This window comes from Pinus tabuliformis, chromosome 4_1, assembly GCF_031772625.1.
Source record: "Pinus tabuliformis cultivar Carrire ecotype Pingquan chromosome 4_1, CPIR1, whole genome shotgun sequence".
NCBI classification, from domain to species: Eukaryota; Viridiplantae; Streptophyta; class Pinopsida; order Pinales; family Pinaceae; genus Pinus; species Pinus tabuliformis.
Window position 1 is genome coordinate 714,137,267 of NC_142303.1, and position 14,608 is coordinate 714,151,874.

The following is a 14,608-nucleotide window of genomic DNA, read 5'->3' on the forward strand; positions in this document are numbered from 1 at the left end:
AGTCTTAGCTACACCGGACATCACAAAAAAATTTATTGTGGAATGTGATGCCTCAGGAAATGGAATTGGTGTTGTTTTAGTGTAAGAAGAAAGACCTATTTCTTTCAAAAGTTGTCCAATCAAAGGAGAGTATTTACAAAAAGCTATTTATGAGAAGGAAATGTTGGCAATACTACATGCACTTAAGAAATGGCGACCCTACCTAATGGGAAGACACTTCAAGGTAAAAACAGAACATGATAGTCTTAAATACTTTTTAGAACAAAGATTATCTTCAGAAGAGCAGTAAAAATGGGTCACAAAGATGTTGGGTTATGACTTTGAAATCATATACAAAAAAGGGAAGCAAAATTTTGTGGCAGATGCACTCTCAAGAAAGGATGAGGATGTGGAAGCATATATTTGCGCCATTTCTATTATCCAACCAGATTGGATAAACAAATCAAGGGATGAATGGAAGAATGACAAAGAAGTGTGGGAACTCATTCAAAAGATACAACAAGATCCCAATACATCTGATACATTTAGCTGGAAAAATGATTCGTTATGGTACAAAGATCGGTTATACCTATGTAAGAATTCCCAACTCAAACAAAAGATTCTTCGGGAATTGCACACGTCTCCCTTAGGAGGGCACTCAGGATTTCTAAAAACTTACTACAGGGTTAAGAAGGAAATTTTTTTGGATGGACTTAAATCGGGTATTCAAAAGGTTGTGGTGGAATGTTTGGTTTGCCAACAAAATAAAGTTGAAACAATTAAGACCCCAGGTCTATTATAACCTTTATCCATTCCAAGCCAATGTTGGGAGGAGGTTTCAATGGATTTTATCACAGGTTTACCAAAGTCTGAAGGAAACAGTGTTATCATGGTGGTAGTTGATAGACTTATCAAGTATGCACACTTTTATGCATTATCTCATCCATTTAAAGAGAGTATAGTTTCTAGTGCATTTATGGGAAAAATTCAAAAGCTACATGGAAACCCAAAGATTATTGTAAGCGATAGAGATCCCATTTTCACTGAAAATTTTTGGACAGAATTATTTTCTTGTCTTGGTACTCAGTTAGCTCATAGCTCATCTTATCATCCTCAATCTAATGGGAAAACTGAGATAGTAAACAAATTTTTGGAAGGAAATCTTCATTGCTTTGTATCTGATAAACAAACATAATGGGTCAAATGGTTGCCTCTGGCTGAATGGTGTTATAATACTTCCTTCCATACTGCAACAAAAATGATCCCATTTATGGCACTTTATGGATACCATCCACCATCCATCACATCATATTTAAGAGAAAATTCTAAGGTTCAAGTAGTGGAAGATCACATCGAGAATCAACAACAACTTCTCCAACTCTTAAAGGATAACCTCACCTTGGCGCAGAATAGAATGAAACAACAGGTAGATCAACATCGCAACGAAAGAAGTTTTGATGTAGGTGATTGGGTATTCCTACGGCTACAATCATATAAAAAAATGTCCCTCAAGCAAGCTAATATGGATAATAAATTATCACCAAAGTATTATGGTCCCTACAAGGTGTTGCAAAAGATAGGTACTATAGCATACAAATTGGATCTTCTTGCAGCTTCCCGACTGCACCTAGTTTTCCATGTTTCATGCTTAAAGAAGGTTATAGGTGACAAGAACCCAGTTCAAACAATATTGCTAGAACTTGATGAGGAAGGAAAAATCATATTGGAACCTGAAGCAGTCAAAGAAAAAGGAATTCGACAGCTATGAAATTGATCAATTTTAGATTATCTCATCAAGTGGAAGAACTTACCTGCTGAAGATTCCATGTGGGAGGATGAGAATTTTATACAGAAGCATCCAAAACTACTCAAGCGTTAAGGACAACACTTTTTTGAAGGAGAGGGACATGTTAGGTCCCTATAATACTAGTGATTCCCCCATTACTATTGTCATTGTATCCCTTATTGTTATTGTTGTGCCCCTATTGTCCCCATATTGTTATTATTGTGCCCCATAGAAGCCCACTATTTTTATTTTTGTGCCCTTATATTATTATTGTTAGGTCGGCTTGGGTTATATTGTGACCCCTTAGACTCCTATATATAGAAAGGAGGTTTTGTCATTTGTATCATCCAAGAATTGTTCATTTGTGTAATGTAAAGGAGGTTGCCCCCTCGAAGAGGCTGATTTCTAAGTCATTGATCTATCTTTTCTATATTTTTGTGAGTTGGTTTCATAACAACCTCTCTGTCATGTACTCTTACTCTAGTCTCTATCACACAATGTCGTGTTCCAACTCCTTAGAAGGCTATCACCTTTGTGATCCCAATGTCTCCTTGCACTATTCCCAGGAATAGTCTCTCATTTTCTTATCTGTGTTGGGTCTTTTTTTCTTATTCTCATACTAGGCTATGTTATTTCTATCTTATGCTAAGTCTCCCCTTCACATGCGCTTCCTTGTCTAATCATGTCATGCCATCATCTATGGGGGATCTCTTGCCACCTTCCCATGATGATCATTCTAACCATCTTCATGATGGCATCTTGTCATGCCATTTTCCTCCAATTGTAATTGCATGTGGTTATGGGTGAGTTTTAAAGCCATCTCTCCATACCATTATGTTACCACTCTTAGAAACATTGTTTCATTTCATTATTTTATGTCATTTTTTCTTGTGCAATTTCCCAAGAGAAGTATGGGCTTGTCCTCTCTTCCCCTAGCTCAATTCAATGTGTAGTTAGCCCATTAAGGCACACTAGTGAGCTTATCATGATTGTCATTAAATTTTTGTCTCCTCCCATTTCCAAGAAACCTCCTCCCAAGTTATCAAATCCATGTCCCATATCTCAGCCATTTAATTTCATAAATTAATTATGATGTTTACAAGTGGGGGTTAGCCTAAAGGGGTGGTCACAATTATCCACAAAATAGCCAAAATGGAGAAAAGGATCAAATAATGTTCAAATGGAGTTGAATAGATCCTTGAGGAAGACCCTAAGAGTGTATTCATGTAATCCCTGTAATAATCATTTCTCGAACCTTAGTAGCTTCTACAATAGGAAGTGCGATAGGGAAAAAAGCAAATAAATAAGAGTTATTTGAATCAAAATTTGGAGAATAAAAGATAGATTAGAACATATTTTCTAAGATATCCTTAATAAAAAGTATGTCTAGCAAATCAAGGAAAGAGTTATATCCCCAGATTTTAAGCAAAAGGTTAGCAATTTCTAGATTTCTAACTTTAGTTAACAATGAAAAAAGGACATTTGAGATGATTGTTCCAAAATGAAGGGTTGACAAGGGTGAGATTGAGTTTAAATCACATGAGTATGATAAAAATAGGATAAGTTGGATTTGAATAAAATTCATGTATTTGAAAAAATTGAATGGAATAGATATATTGGTGACGTGCAACAAAAGAATTTATTCAAGACCACAAAAAATGTTCATTTAAGGCCTCAAAATGGCTCCTGAAGTTTTTGACCCAAAAATTTCCAAAGTTGGAACACTAGTAAAAATGGTCATGTATGATAATTCCTCCATTTTTTCCACTCTAAAAGAATCAAGATGTATAAAAAAATAAGATAATTATCTAATTTGGATCATACATCTGCATTTTGGGAGGTGTTTGGTCCCAAAAACCTTCCATTGAATGAGGTACGGAAATGTTTCCTCCACCTTCTCTCTTGTGTATCATTTATCTTTGGCTGGAAGTTTTCCTTTCGACCCAATCTTCCAAAGGTCATGCTTCCCTTGTCTCGTGCTTCTATACATCTTTTACAAAAGTGTATCTTCTTTCAACTCTATCTGAGCATCTATTTCCAAAACCTCTACAGAAAGTAGGAAATGTTCCTCTTCTTGATCTAGCATAGAAGCCTCATAGAGTTTCATATTCTCTACATTCAACACTAAGTAAATGCACATGTATGGGGGTAGATTAAGTCTACAGGAATTCTCTCCAACCCGTTGATGGCCAAAAATGAACTCAACGGCATTTTGGAATCCACTCGGCTAGAGCCCTAAATTAGAGTCTTTCCGTTGAAATTGGTGGTTTTAATTGGTATTATGGGTCCAAATACCTATTACAGTTATTTGTGTATGGGAGTGAAATGGATGGTAATGATAAATAATAAAATAATGAGATTACTAATTGTAAAATAAAACTACTCTACGCTAATTACTTTTACCTGGGTATATTAAGTTATATGTGCTAGAAAAGTAACGTTGTTTCATGACAATGAATATTCCCACGAATTAACGTTGTTAAAATCGATAAAAGAATTGATTTGATTAAATATTTAATCAAATCAAGTATAAGCTTATCACATATAAACATTAATTTTGTTATTCATTGTATGTTATGTAATTTAATCCACAAACATCAAAAGTGATAATGCGAGAATAAATGAAAACACATACGTGAACAATACCTATATACTTAAAAAAATTCCTTTATAAATAGAATGCATCTAGAGCAGAGAAAAGTACTCGTATTGTTGGAATTTTTTGCATGCTTGGAATTTATATTGGTTCAGATTATAACAAAGAAAAACTTAAGTACATAAGTGCAACAAAAGCCTTGCTTTTTCCAAAAATTCAGAACCCCTTGCAATGAGTTCGATAGAGTTCTTTACAAAAAAAGAGTAGAGCTACTCTTCCTACAAACACTCAACTAAAATCTAACAAAATTAACATAAAAATAAATTGGTTGCAACAACTCTTAGCTGGTTGAAGATGGGCCAATCATTTTTTTCCATAATTTTTGAATGTCTAGAAGCATCACCAACTCTGGAGGGGAACAAGCCTTGATTTGCATCTGGTTGTTGAAGATAGCCTCTCGTAATGGTGGCCACATCTAAATGGATATGTTGGTAAGCAAATTTAAAACTAACATATTGGTGTGAGGTTTGACAAAAAAATGGAAATTCAAGATTAAATTTTCGCAGTTGGTTAATCTTTTTAGTGAATTCAACCCTTTATTCAAGCCAATTATTGAGTAACCTTTCAACATCTGGTAGGGAATATTCTAGACAATTGGAAATGAGAATTTCTTCAAGTAAGGAATTGTTAATAGATTCAACTAGGGAATTTGATAATTCACAAGCATCACTAATGGGATTTTTAACTGGTCATATCTTGGCTTTCCATTCTTTAAAAATGATTGATTTATGCATTTCATCGATTTTTGGAAAGTCGTATTTTCTCCCTTTTAGGAGTACCCCATTTATATATTGCATTTTTCCTAATGATGTTTTGTAAAGGCATGAATATTTGAGAAAAGTCTGGAACAAAACGCTTTACAAAGTTAATTTGTCCAAGAAATGATTGCATTTATTTCTTGTTATGAGGTAAAGAAAATTTAGAAATGGATTTTATTCTATCAGGATCAATGGTAATACCATATTTGGAAACAATAAACCATAATAACTTACCTTCAATTAAATCAAATAATGATTTCTTAGGGTTTATAGAGATACCATATTTTCTACACCTTTCAAAGATTTTATTTAGGTCATATAGATGATTACCTCATTTTTTAGAGTAGATAGTAATGTCATCCAAGTAGATAACCATTGATTTGTTAATAAGACCTCTAAATGCTATGTCCATATCTCTTTGAAAAGTGGCTCCTGTGTTGATTAGACCAAAGGGAATCTTTTGATAAGCATATGTTCCCCATTTGGTTCTAAATGTTGTCTTCAACCTGTCTGTAGGATGTACTAATATTTGATTATATCTAGAAAATCCATCTAAGAAGGACATTAATTCCGAGGCTGCTACAAATTGCAAAATTTGTTCCATGGGAGACAATGGAAAGTTATCTTTTTCAGATACTTTGATTTCTAAAATCTATACAAATCCTAATGTCATCGTTCTTCTTTCTAACTGGAACTAAGTTGGATACCCATTTGGAATGTCTAACCGGAAAAATGATTTTAGGCTTAAGTAATTTGTTAAGTTTTGTTTTAATTTGTGACTCAAGATTTAGATGGATTTTTATTTTATTTTTTGTTGGACAGGTTTGACATTAGGCAACATGGGCATTGTCTGTTGGATTATTGAAGTATCATACGTTTTCAAATCATAATAGCTCCATGCGAAGATGTTTTTATATCTTCTAAGAAGATCTATGAAACTAAGTGTCTCATTTGGGGAGAGACCTAGTCCTAAATTAATGCTTTGAGGCTTCTCATTTGTTCCTAAATTGAAAACCTCAAACTTTAAAGTAGAATTCTAAACTTTGTAGTTAGTTGGGCATTTAAATCTATCTTTCAAATCATAAAGATCCTCCAACTTAACTACTGACTTAGGAAATGAATTTTCTATTTTGTCATGTCCTAAGGATTTATTAAGCTCTTTATAATGCATATCTTCATCAATGATTTGGTCATCATAGGTTCCTTCAGATGTGATAAAACTTATAATATCATCATCATCATTAAACACTCTCTAGCTTGTAATGTTATCAGGAGTAGAGGGTTGAAAAATCAACTCGATTGAAAATTGGTCAGGACTAAAGTATTAAGGAGGAATGATCTTGGATGCAACATTGGCTAATAGATCAACACTAGCATTTTGTAGCCTTGGAATGGGGGAAATATTAAAGGCTAAAAAGTGTGATGTCAAGTCTTGAACTAAGGTTTGATAATGTTTCAAATGATTAGATACACAATGTATGTTGTTGCATACCTGTTTTATTACTGTTTATGAGTCTCTAGATACTTTCAAGAATTTAACATTAAGACTAATAACTTTTTGAATTTCTTGTACGAGTGCTTCATATTCTGCAACATTGTTTGTGCATTCAAACTCTAAGCTGTAGGTAAGTATGTTTTTTTCTTTCGTTGGAATAACTAAAATACAACTGGCTCCTGCATTGTCATTAGACTTAGATCCATCAAAATATATTGTACAAAATACATTATCTGCAAAATAATCTATAATATTTATACATGTGGATGAAATTGTTTGTGAGAAATTTTCAATCTCAGAAGACACAAATTTAGAAGGATGGGGAGATACTTGGGCAAGAAAATTACCAAAGAAGGATTTTGAAGAATAATTTCCCAAAATATTATTCACGAAGGCTACTGGTTCATTTTCCTCATCGAGATTGGTCACTATGTATTTCATATGTTTCTCCTTGCCAACTCTAATTTGATTTGGTTTTCAATTATGAGGTAGCCAAAGATGGGACCAATCTGTAGCAAAATAACATTCAATGTTTGAGACCAATCCCTACTTAATATCAAGCCATAAAATTTAGGAACGTCTACAACCAAAATACCAATTATTTGGAAAATCTTAGGATTGGATGATAGTCTAATCAAAACCTCATTCATTTCTCCTAATACCTTGACCTTAAACCTATTTAGTTGATCTATTTATGTAGTATATTTTTTAGGCTTCACGTTTATTTTTAAGCACACCCAATAGGGTGTGATATTTGATGGAGCTCCTGAATAAAATAGACAATTATGAACATTTTTATTAAACATTTCAAAGGTTAAGAGGAAAGGAGGTGTATGTGAATTTGACCTATCTCCAATAAGGATAAAGTCTGTTGGGTTAATCTTGTTTGAAGATGAAGTAAGAGACTTAGATTTCTCCTTACTCTTAGGAGCCTTATTTGCAACAACAATTGAAGGTAAGTGATTAGTAGGTACTGCATTCAAATCATTTAATAATAATTTTTGATGTTATTTTAACTTGTTAACTTCATAAAGTGAAATATTGGCTTTGGTTTTCTTCATTTCTTTGACAATATTGTACTCGATATTATTAGATACTAACAGAGTTTTAGATAAAGATGAAGGTGATGAAGAAGCTTTAAGTGTAGAAGATGAAGAACCAGTAGGTTGACCAGGGGTTTTCCTAGGCATAGCTTTATCAACTGAAGAATCACCTATAATTTTTTGGCCTTTTGAGGGTGCATCTGTAGGTCCTTTGCTTCTGGTTGTAATAAGAATAGTTTCTTCTTCCTCTTCATTTGAAGTAAGAAAAATGAAGTCCCATATTCCATGTGCTTCAACTAATTATTCTTTAGTTTCTTCTTCAATAGATTGTACTTCTTCTTCCCCATCATCATCAATAACTAATATCTGTGAGGGTGTCTAGGAAGTAGATGCAGCTTGTTGATTTCTTCTAAAAGTTTTGAAGGATCTCTTTGAAGAAATATCAAAAAGCTGCTTCTTTAACTTGACCATTTCATTTGATAGTGTTTTAAGAACTTTTTGTAAGCCTTCCATGTCATAATGATCTTTGGTAGTTTTCTTCTTGGGCTCTTCTTTGAATGTTACTTTCTTTGTAGGCTTTCTTTCCTTAGCAACAACTTTCTTCTCTAGTGCTAACAATCTCTTTTCAACTGCCAAGGCTTCTTTCATATTATTAGTGACTTCTATTTGTTGTTCTCTATCAACAAACATAGATATATTGAAAGGAAGAGCACTAATATACCAATCAACCCATACTTAGTCACATAGCTGGGATGTATATAGGAATTTATTCAAAAGTTTGTTAAATCTGGAGTTAAAAACTTTTATTTTTTCATTGGGAGAAACCTTGAGATTAGATAATTCATTAATTAATGTGACTGGGGTTTTACCATCTCCATATTTCTTAATGAATTAATCTTCAAATGTATCCCAATTATTTATTGATCCAACAGGAAGAGAGAAATACCACGACCCAATTGATCCTTCAAATATGTAAGGGAAAAGCCTACAAACTACATCCTCCTCAAAGATTCCATTAAGATTCATGGCCAACATGAAATTATGAATATGTTCCTCTGCAAGAATTCCATCATCTGGATTGAATTTTGGTAGCCATCTCTCTGGATGTTTAGGAAGAGGATGCAAAGGGGGATTCATAACTACTACTCTTGGGTTGTTACAAGGTATATTTTCCATTATGAGATTTATAATATGACCTATGGTAGATGATATAGACCCAAAAGTAGATCTACCTGATGAAGGGGAAGTTGAAATAATAGTAGATTATGCCCTTGAAAAACTACTAACTGTAGTAGTACCTGTTGGTTGAATAGAAATAGAAACAATGGAAGAAATTGGAGAGGTTGTGGATGTATGGGTGAAAGGAGATAAGGGTTGGTAAGAAGGTGGTAAAGAGGAAAATAGAACAGACTATGGTGAAACTGATGGGATGGTAGGAGTAAGAGGAGGGGAAGATTGTGTAGAAATCTCACTTGCAACTGAATACGAACTAGTAACTGGTATTTTCCTGCACTGAGCTTGTAGAGGGAATTCAAAAGGTTTGATTCCTAATTTTTCACTTTGGGCTCTAGTCAGAACTACGAAATATTTTAAAGAGGAGGTGATACTCCCTTCAAAAGGTTTAGGTATATCAACCTATTATCTAGAAATAAAAAATTCTTCAAGTTAATGGATAATGGTTTGGATTTCAATAGGTTCAATAGGTTGACTAGGGAGAGGAGTATGTATTGAAGGTTCAATATAATTTATTATTAATGGGCTAGGAGGTTTATGACAAGGACTTGCAACTTCTAGTCGAGGAGGTGGAGAATGAGAAGGGGATCTAGGAGTTGATGGTGAGGATTTGGGCGAAGATTGACTCTTGGAATGATTACTTGATTTAGTATGAGATCTTATTTCCATTTTAAGTCTGATGGATCTCCTTCTAGTGCCAAAAATATTGATGGAAAAAATTGACCTCATCAACATATGGGAATCCACTTGGTCAGAGCCCCAAATAAGAATCTTTTCCATTGAAATAGGTGGTTCTGACTAGTATTATGGGTCCAATTACCCATTACAATTATTTGTGTATAGGAGTGAAATGGATGGTAATGAAAACTGAAAAACTAATAAGATTACTATTTGTAAAATAAAACTATTCCACTCTAATTACTTTTACCTAGTTATATTAAGTTATATGTGCTAGAAAAGTAATGTCGTTTCATGACAATGAAGATTCCCACGAATTAACGTTGTTAAAATCAATAAAAGAATTGATTTGATTAAATAGTTAATCAAATAAATTATATTCTTATCACATATAAACAATAATTTCGTTATTCACTATATATCATGTAATTTAATCCACACACATCAAAAGTGATAATGCTAAAATCAATGAAAACACATACATGAACAATATATAGATACTTAAAATAATTCCTTTATAAATAGAATACATCCAGAACAGATAAAAGCACCTGTACTTTTGGCAATCTGTGCATGCTTGGAATTGATATTGGTTCAGATTATAATAAAGAAAAACTTAAGTACAAAAGTGCAATAAAAGCCTTATTTTTTTCCAAAAATTTAAAACTCGTTACAATGAGTTAGAGAAGGAATTTATAGAGTTCTTTATGAAGAAGAGCAGAGATGAGCTTCCTACAAATGCTAAACTTAAAAATAAAAAAAATTACCATAAAAATAAATTGGTTGCAACAACTCTCAGCTGGTTGAAGATGAGCCAATCATTTTTTGCCATAATTTTTGAATGCCTAGAAAATTCACCAACTTTGGAGGGGAACAAGGCTTGATTTGCATCTAGTTACTGAAGATATCCTCTCACAATGGTGGCAACATCTGAATGGAGATGTTGGTAAGTGACTTTAAAACTAACCAATTAGTGTGAGGTTTGACCAAAAAATGCCAATTGGATTTAAGATTAACTTTACTCAATTGGTTAATCTTTTTAGTGAATTTGGCCCTTTGTTCAAGCCAATTCTTGAGAAAGCTTTCAACATTTGGCAGGGAATCTTTTGGACAACTAGAAACAATATTTGATTCAATTAAGGAATCATTAATAGATTCAACTAGGGCATTTAATAATTCACGAGCATCATTAATGGGGTTTTTAACTAAATGTATCCTAACATTCCATCCTTTAAAAATGGTTGATTTATGCATTTCATCGATTTTGGGAAAGTGAAATTTCCTCCCTTTAGCATTGTTTTTCCACTTTAACATTTCATTGAGATATTTTTTGGCTTCATCATAACATGTGATCATATCTACTAGCTCATCAGTCAATGTATTTCCCAATCTGCATTGTTCCTGAATCAAACTCAGTTTCTCACAAAATAGTTGTTGTTGTTTTTGTAGTTGTGCATTTAAATCGTGAGCCTCTTGCTTGAATTTCACCAAATGAAGAGTCTTGATCTATAATTGTTGCACTTTCTGCTAAGATTCCTTGAGTTGTATATATTTTTCCTTAATCTCCTATGCATGTTGAATATGAAGAGTATTGAACTACTTTTGTAGTTCTGTCAATGTAATTTCCTTTTGATCTAATTGAGCTTGCCACTGTGCTCTCAATTGTTATTCTTTATTCATGAATGCTTGTTCCATAGTGGAAATTTTCTCATCCTTCTCCCTTAGCAATTCTTGTACTTCAATTGCTTTGTCCATGGTAGTAGAAGCATATGCACCTATGAATTGTGTTAGCTTTCAAAGCTCATCATCAAGGGCAGTTGAAGTCCCTTTCTGAAGAACTTCAAGAGGAGTAGCTTGTGAGGTTTTCCTTGGGACTAGAGCCTAGGATTCATCTATCTTCCTTTTCTTACTTCCTCTTTTTACCACCACTTTGTGCATTAGGCTATAAAAAATGTCCATTGGAGGTATCTCCTCAATATTGAGGAATACCTTTGAAGTAAGATTGACAAGAATGATCTTTATCTCAGGTTGGGTAACTGATGGTGTCTTATTAGTTTTAGATTGCTCTAGCATGGTGTACTATTGAGAAGAGGGATTACTTAATGGAGTATGATGTTGCAAAACAATCTCTCCCTCTAGGATCTCCTTCCCTTTTTCACCTTGCTTGGAATGTTTCAGGGTTTGATCAAATTGATCCCAAACCTGTTCCATCCTTGGATCTATTCTATGAGTTTATCCTATAGAATTTGAAGAATGGTTGTTGCCGAGGCGGGATTCCAGGTATAGATGGAGTCTCCTACTATGTAGAAATTATAGTGTTCTTTAGAGATACTTGTCTTTGAAGGGGAGTTTGTAATAAATTCAAAGGAAAGGGAGCCAACCTTGCATTCTTTTTCTTTTACTGACATTGTCTCATCTACTTGACTCGAGTATGTACTATAAGATGAGGCTCCTATAAATAGATCATCAAATTTTTGTTTCTCATGTACATATTTTCTAATACTAGAGGCTAAGCCAACCTATTTTTCTATTCCATTAGGATCATATGGCCTTGCTGGGATGGTGGCCAGCTTCAACACCTCAATAGGTTGTAGTTCCTTTTTAGCATGTCCATAATTGGCTAAAGAGAAAATTCCAAAAGATAGAGGGAATTGAGGCCAAACCTTCTTGTTATAATCTTTCAATGCCATAGTAATCCCATGACCAAATTTTTGGTATGTTACCTCCTTGCATAGCAACTTTCTCGGAATATAAAGTGGAAATACATGGGGGTTTTCATAGCTACCCAAGACTTTGATATATGTAAATGACTCTTCACCAAACCAATTCCAAATTTTATTAAGGTTTTCCATAGCTTCTAGGGACATTCTAGGGGGTTTGGTTTCAAATATAATTTCATAAATAGGGATAATGACTCTAGGGAAAACCTGATAAAAATGGTTGAAATAATTGGTTTCCCAGAGTACAATGTGGTAAATATGAAATTGTCATGGGTTAGAGAGGGTCCACTTCAATCCCATGGATGGGAAATCAAGAGAATAAAAGAGTGAATCCATGGTGTAGGTTGACATGTAAAACATAGGGATTTTATTCTCAAATACACTGCATGCATAACGGAAATCAAAAATGTGTTTGGCCAAGTTGTTGGATAGTATAGTAGCCTAGTAAAAAATGTAACCCTCAAAATCCCCATTGATTGAAGCAACCCAATCATCAGGAAATATAGAGACATTTGGGTAGGCATGAAATTTGCAAAGCATGGAAACAACTTGACTAAAAGGAGAGGCGAGTGAGTCTATAGAGTACTTACAATCCCCCTCTTTATTATGTTTATTTGGATCATTCCTCCATTCCTTTATAGAATCAGTTGGTTCCCCATGCTTCTTTATAAAGTCCCCCACATACTATTTGTTGTAAATGTATTGTGGGTCTAGTAAGTGATACATTTCCTGTAATGTTCATGGTTTCAATGACACATCCGACCATATTAGTTCCTGTAATGTTCATGGTTTCAATGACACATCCGACCATATTTGTATATGGCATGATCTGAGGCCTAGCTCTAATTCTATGTAAAAAATAGTTTGTCGCATCTTGTGGAGTTTCCTTTGAAGTTGGGGCTTCATTGTCGACTACAATTGTTTTCAATGTCACCTTAGTGCCTTCATCTTCAAAATATTTGTAAATAGATTCCCATGAGGAGTGCGTTGAATCCCTAGTACAACCCGTGTCTGAGAATAACCCTCCACTTGGTAGTTTTTCATCTATTATTTCCCTAAATGGGCCAATAGGTTGTTGGATAGGTGCCTTCTTCTTCACCTTAGCTTTCTTCATTTGTTCTTGGCGGGAGGAGTCGAAGCTTGCCTATAAAATGTAGAGAAAAAACAGAATAAAATGGTAAAACAAAAATTTAAACCTTGTTAAATAAATTAATTCCTAATCATAAATACACCAATGGAGAATGTGAATGAATGCATTTAGTTGATTAGACAAGAAGGAGGTAGGAAGCCACATAATAGATGCCACATGTGTTGAAAATTGCAACAAGAAATGCTAAAAGTAGAAGTGCTAAAAATAGCACTGCTATAAGTAGTAGTTTAGGTACCAGTGCTGGACTGAGCAACAAGGAATGAAAAACGGAAGTGCTAAAAATAGCATTGTTATTTTTAGCAGTTCGGGATGGATTCCTATTTTAGTCAGTCCTTATACTAAAATAGTGAAGTAAATTCGAATTTGATCTTAACAATTGTTTGTAAAATAATTAATTAATTCATCTTGAGTTAATTAGTTAAGGAAAATCAAACATGAAGTCTATGTGGGGACATGCAACAATTTCTCCATTAATTGAGGAATTTATTCATCAGTTAAAGAGATAAGGATGAGTTGTAATTAGTTGGCTCAGTTAATTGAGTCAAGTCCAGTTAGATTAATTCAAACATTTTGTTGAATTAATTGTGAGTTTAGTTAGTTAATGCTTGCATGCATGTAACTACTACACTTCAGATAACTGAATATTCTCTCATAAATAACTCATGCATGTCAGTTCAGACAGAGACCCAGTTGAGATCAGAGGAGGGACAATGTACTATCAGTTGGATGAATTTTTCCTATAAAGGAAACTCATCCATGTAGAAGGATTTATCTCCTTCAAGATTGTGCAATTACTACTGGGCCAAGTGAGCAGTGTGAGGTGGGAATTCACATGTGTGGAAGCACTGGACCCCAAGAAAAATTGCGCAAGGAAATAGGAGGCTTGGAGGGTAGAGGAGAAGGTTTGTGAGAGGCCTTTGACTGTCTATGAGTAACAGAGGGATTATACTGAGAGCTGGTTGGCTTCCAAGCTAAGGCTTTGTGTAATTCTATGACTATTTTCCACTTGTATGATAATACAGAGTTGGGGATTTAGGCTGAGGCTGTTCTTAGTTATATGGGTTCTCATTGATCTTGCTCAAATTGATTAAGCTTCCGTAAAGTGTTGTA